Here is a 6,331-nt window from a genome sequence, read left to right as displayed (position 1 = left end):
GTGTGTAGAGGCGTTCGACAGGGCTACGCCCTCTCTGGGATGCTCTACACTCTCTCCCTGGAACCCCTCCTCCAGAAAATACGTTCGTGTGTGCATGGTTTGTTTTTACCCGGTTTTACTAACAATGTTGTTTTATCCGCTTATGCTGACGATGTTGTCATTTTTATAAAAGACCAACAAGACATCAATGTTTTAACCACAATCACAAAAAAGTTTTCCACACTGTCCGCAGTGAGAGTGAACTGGGGGAAAAGCGAAGCCCTGGCCATCGGCGAGTGGAATGCTGGACTCCCGCTTCTCCCCCAAGGCCTCACGTGGAAGAAAGATGGTTTTAAATATCTTGGTGTTTTTTTTAGGAAATAAGGACATTGTAAAGAAGAACTGGGAGACCACTGAGCAAAAAATCAAAGAGAAACTGGCTAAGTGGAAGTGGCTACATTCCCAAATGTCATACCGAGGTAGAGTTTTGATTTTAAATAATCTGGTAGCAACACAACTGTGGCACAAACTGTGTGTGTTAGACCCACCAGCAGGCCTGCTGGTAAATATACAAAGAGAAATGGTGAACTTTTTCTGGAGCGGTCGACACTGGGTGCCACAGTCTGTCTTGTTTTTAACCAGAGAGGAGGGGGGCCAGGGCCTTGTCCACCTGGCCAGCAGAACCGCAACTTTCCGCCTTTTATTCATACAAAAGTACCTGACAGGATCCCCTGTGTGGAGGGACGTGGCCAGCTGTATCCTCAGACGCGTTAATTGTCTGGGGCTGGATGCTGCTCTGTTTCTAACCGATTTTAGTCTTTTAAAGCTAAAGGGGTTACCTCAATTTTATCAGGGTGTTTTTAAGTCCTGCGCTCTTTTTAAATTGAAAAGAGCACAAACGCATAATTCTCTGCATTGGCTTTTAGCAGAACCAATGGTGAACGGAGCAAGACTGGATGCCCAGGACAGCAGTGTGCCGGGCCTGAACGAGGCGCTGACCAGGTCTGGGACGGTGACGTTACAGCAGCTAGTACGGGTGACCGGACCTCTCAAACATCCAGGAGGTTGGCTCACTGCTCGGGGTCCGGTCCGCCAGACTGGTGCGGCGCTTCTTGGAGCGGGTCAAAGAGCGATTGTCACCTGAGGAGAAGCGGCTCCTGCAGCTGCACAAAAAAGGAGAACACCTGCCTGACCAGAACGACCCGTTCCCAGATGTGACCTTGGAGGCTGACCTCGGGGAGGACAGCGGCCCCCTGTTGGAGGTGGCGGATCTGGACCTGTGTAGGGCAGGCTCAAAAACCATATACCGATCCTGCGTGAAAACATTAAATAAAAGGACTCTCCACAAAAGATCAACCGACGTATGGAGTGACAAGCTTAAAGGACAAAAACCGCAATGGAGAACTATATACAAGCCTCCAATCAAGAAAAGGACTGGCGACCTCCAGTGGAGGATCCTCCACGGAGCGATCGCAACGAATGCGTTTTTATCGGTTGTCAACTCTGAGGTTTTAAATGAGTGTCCTTTTTGCAAGTTGTCAGAGAGTGTTTTTCACGTTTTTATAGATTGTGTACGTTTAACCAATTTTTTAAATTTTATAATGAGATTTTTTAGCCTGTTTAATATGGTTTTTACAAATTCCGTTTTTATCTATGGTGTGCATTACAACCGAGCCACCAGTTTTAAATCCCGCATTTTAAACTATTTAATCGCCGAAGCCAAAATGGCAATTTACATAACTCGAAGAGACAAAATGCAGGCAGGACCTCAGATCGATGTGGTGGCTCTGTGGAAGTGTAATATAAAAGCAAGGATTAGATTAGAGTTTTACTTCCACAGAGCCACCGGGGATTTTAATAGTTTTTTACAACTGTGGGGTTTTAACGGTGTGCTGTGCAACATTGGTGACGAAAGAGAACTAAATTTTAACAAGATGCTAATATAACTATTTATTTATTTATTTATCTGTTTTTATTTAGTTTTCTTTTTTTCTTTCTGTGAAACTGATAGATATGTGAAAAAATGCACCTTGTTATCAAAATTATTGTCAAATAAATGTTTTGTTAAAAATCTTCTTCTTCTTCTTCTTCTTCTTCTACTTTTTGTTTAATGGTGGTTAGCAAATATCTTTATAGAGCATTATCACCACAGGAGGGTATAGAGTGTGGACCAAGTCTTAACAAAAATCTTCCTATCATACATTTAAACAATGTATTTTGACTTTCCTTTGGTGATTTTTATTATCTCCTCTATAAAACTGTATGTGTGTCTTATGTGAGAAGAATAAGCACCTGGTTATGAACAAAAACCTTGTTGAGCAGTATTAATGCTGTAACGTTGTTCAGAGTTAACGTCTTCATTCCCCCACTTAAAATCTGTGTGCGTTAATAGATGTTTAACTCTGGAGACAGAAATGCCATCTACAGCGATGTAGCTGATTAGCTTTAATTCAACTCTAAAAGTTCAATTTGGTATCCTTGTTTCATCTTCTCACTCAGTCATTGGGAAAGAAGCAAATTCTCCAGCATGTGTAGTTTAAAGCTTTGCTTAGTGGAAATCGCACATTTTTAAGTGGCATTTTCTGTGACAGTTGAAGACAATGTAATGTATAATTCAAATCCAAACTTTTAAGAAAACAAAAACAAAGTGGTTTGGTTTGTATTTCAGCCCCCCTTTAATACAATGCCTAAAAAACCAGGTCCAATATTTTGTCCATGTTTCATGTTTTATTTTTCTATTGACTTATGTCTAACTGGGTCTTAGCAATAAAAAGTCTAACATTTTCTCAAGTGACTCTGACCTTCTACAACTGCTCATAATTCAGAACTTTATATAAGAACAAAAAACCCCACAAAATCAAAACCTAATGTCCCAACTTTCTTTGTCTCTCTTAATATTTAATTTATCTTCCAGATTTCCAATTTTATAGTAAAGTAGAAATGTAACAGCAAGAAATTGGTGTATCAGATGGACACTGACCATATTAACCTGTTCTTTCACTTCATTCAAAAGCTACAAAACCAACACACGCACGCACGCACGCACGCACACTTAATAGTCATAAATGTTTTCCTACAACAATTTGTGGGAGTGCACAAGACAGAGAGAGTGGGAGTCTCAAGAAAATTCATGACATACAACTCATCTCATAAATTTATGCTGTTTCTCTGCCTTGTCAGCCCCTTGGAATCAAAGGACGTTACTCAGCGCTGGGTTCTTTCCTTTGAAACCGAGAAAAACGTAAGACAAAAGTGATGATACAGGGGCGTTTAGTAAAGAGGTGCAATGACATGCAGGAATTTTAGGGAGTAACAACAGTCGCTGTTATCCTGAGTCATTGCAAAGAAAAGTGTGCTCTTCACCCAAAGGCATCACCATTTTCTTTTTTTTTGGGGGGGGTTTCAATGTTTCACTTCCTAAAACAAACTCATTAAAAATCAGTAAAATTCTGCTATTTCGCTAATATTTTTCAAAATGATCTTTCATGAAAAGATTAAAACATTATTTGTGTCATTTGAGTTGCACATCTACTGTGCACTGAAGATAATTAAGACAGCCTTTCTCATAGTTTCCTTCCAGCGAAGGTGTTTGAGTGTTTTCTTTAAGATGTGTTTTTGTTTCAGATGCTAACTCAGTCCCATACATGAGGGGACTGAGTTAGCATTTCTTGTGAAATAAAATGCAACGTTTAAGCTCAGAGTGTCAGAAATCTGTCTTGAGTTGCTTCTCCAAACTGAACTCAAGCATGCTATGTACCGTAGATAACTAGCTGCTGCTAAAATGTCCACTTTTTATGCTGCGGCCCTTCAATAAAACCCTGGATTGAGAGGAAGATAATGGATGGATAGAAAGAAATCCCCAAGATGGGACAAAATGTAAGATGTAACCTGTCCTAAAAAGGACAGCTCTTTAGGACAGTGTAACCTGCCGATTTTTTCTACCAACTCATACTAAGACCATAAAGAGACAAATTTTCCTTTTCTTCCCTGCTGACTGATTCAGAATGTGAAATTAAGCTATTTCTTTTTTTTTTTTTCTAATTAACTAAATTACTCTAAAGAAAAAGGAATAAAGGGAAGTTTTCTGTTTTGGTGACAAAACACCATATAGTGCCAAACTGCACATTAATCACCTTAAAAGTCCATCTTTCTAAAATTTGTTCACATTCCTATAAAACTCGTTGAAACAAGAATCAACAGAAATAAAAGTTGCACAGACAAAACACTAGGAGATAACATCTTTTTTTATATTTCAGCAAAGCCTTCTTTAAACTCCATTTGAATTATTCATCTTCTCATAACAGTTGCTGTTTACCTGACTTCCTGAAGTGTTTGTGTTCTTCCATCTATTATTAATGAGGCTTTTCACGGGGTTTGTTCTTGTGGGGAATCCACGGTTAAGTTTTTTTTTAATAACCTAAATGTAATCTCTAAAACTTTAATTATTTACAATTAATTCAGAAGACAAACTGAAAGTGCACTAATTTCTGGAGGACGTTTTCCTTGCATGTTATTATTCCTTTTTGGATGTGGGTGAATCTAACAAATTGCCATCTGAAAGCACCAGCTCAAGCTCAATCTGTTGTCATTTGCAGGACATCAAACACTGGTGTTCTGCATCTTTGCCTGATGATAACGTGAACATCGTGACCAGCCTGAAGGCAAACGAGCTGCCAGTCGGGGTCATTGACGTCCATTGTTTTATTAGTTAATGTCAAACAGAAATCGGTCAGCGTCAAAGTGGACAAGGCGTATTTTTTTCTTAATTTTATTTTGTCAATGCAGACCTACTCCTGGTGTACTTTTCTATGACATCATAGTTTCTGTGGACCATGCGGACAAGCAGCAAAACAGATCTTTACATAAATTTTCTGTGTCACATTCAACTGTCCAGGACATCATGACTTTCTTATGTAAAATTGCATTTTCGTTAAAGTTATGTATTGAAATTTGAACTAAACCTGGTGTTAATGTGATATTTTATTTTTTTTTGTAAAGCACATATGTAAAAATATGGTTTCAGCTGGCCTTGCAGCTAAAAAGCCTGAGTTTGAATTCTAGTCTGTTCTGCGTTGGTGGTTTCATTACGTGTACGCCAACAGTTATGTTAATTGAATACTCTAAATTGTCTTTAAGTATGAGTGTGTGTCCTCTGTGTCTCTGACAACATGTCCCGGCCCCAGGCTCCTCCCCTGCAATCCTAAATAAGCAGGTTTAAACAATGGTTGAATAATTTCAACTGCTTATTAATTGTAATTCAGGAGCTATCACTGTTTATTTTCTTTTCAGGGTATTTTTGCCTTTCCTCATCGTCAGTGACATTTATTCAGCTCTGGTCATTAATTGAATTAGATATTTTTTTCGTTTTAAGTTGAAATCTCTCTTTTCTCCCAAAATGATATCATCTAAGTCTAAGAGATTCAATTAAAGTGACAGGCAGGGTGAAGCATAGAACCAATAATTTTGTTTGACAGGATGACAAAGAACTGCAGGTGGAACCCACAGACCCACAGACAGAGACTCATGTTGCTATTCATCAGCGCAGCATGCTTGTAGCTTGTGTGTGTGTGTGTGTGTGTGTGTGTGTGTGTGTGTGTGTGTGTGTGTGTGTGTGTGTGTGCGTGTGTGTGTGTGTGTGTGTGTGTGTGTGTGTGTGTGTGTGTGTGTACAGCTCAGTGGATGCGCGTGGCTGATGAATGGGTAAATACATCTCCTGAATAGGTGAGATAGAATCCAATCTTTACTTATCATTATTCAAACAAATTCTTCCTTCACTTAAAAAGCTGTGCATCCCTTTCTCATCTCCCCTTTCATGTCAGTCTTCATAAGCAGACACCGTGCTTTGTTGGAGGTGTTTGAGGTCACTGATGTTTGCAGTCGGTCTTGTTTTGGGAAATTACCCCGGTGACAGGAATGTCTTCGGAGGAGAACCGCCAGGAAGAGGAGATCTTCTCAGCCCAGATGGAAACCTCTGCAAACAAGGACGATGACGCAGGAGGGAACGACAGGACTCCGACCTTGCAGAGCGAAGCTTAAATAAAGCACTTGCCAGCGCCTCCCCAGGGGGATTAATGTAATCAGATTTGTTCTTCTCCCTTTATAGATGCCTTTTTCTTTTCAATGGTTATTGTATATGGATTCTAGAACGTGGAAAAGTGTTTAGGGTCATGTTTTAAGATGCATACTTTACCTAAATAATTAGAATTTTGGAGCACAGTCAAGACCCTCGGCTTTGGAGACATTTCCTGTGGTTTCTTGAAACAGCATTTAAGTTCATACTAACATAACAGCTTCCTAAAGGAGAACTGAAATCAAATCTCAAAATACTATTGATTTGCATGAGTATCATTCA

This window comes from Poecilia reticulata, chromosome 21, assembly GCF_904066995.2.
Source record: "Poecilia reticulata chromosome 21, P_reticulata-male-v2, whole genome shotgun sequence".
Lineage (NCBI taxonomy): Eukaryota > Metazoa > Chordata > Actinopteri > Cyprinodontiformes > Poeciliidae > Poecilia > Poecilia reticulata.
The sequence above is the reverse complement of the archived record's forward strand: the minus strand, read 5'-3'. Positions refer to the sequence as shown.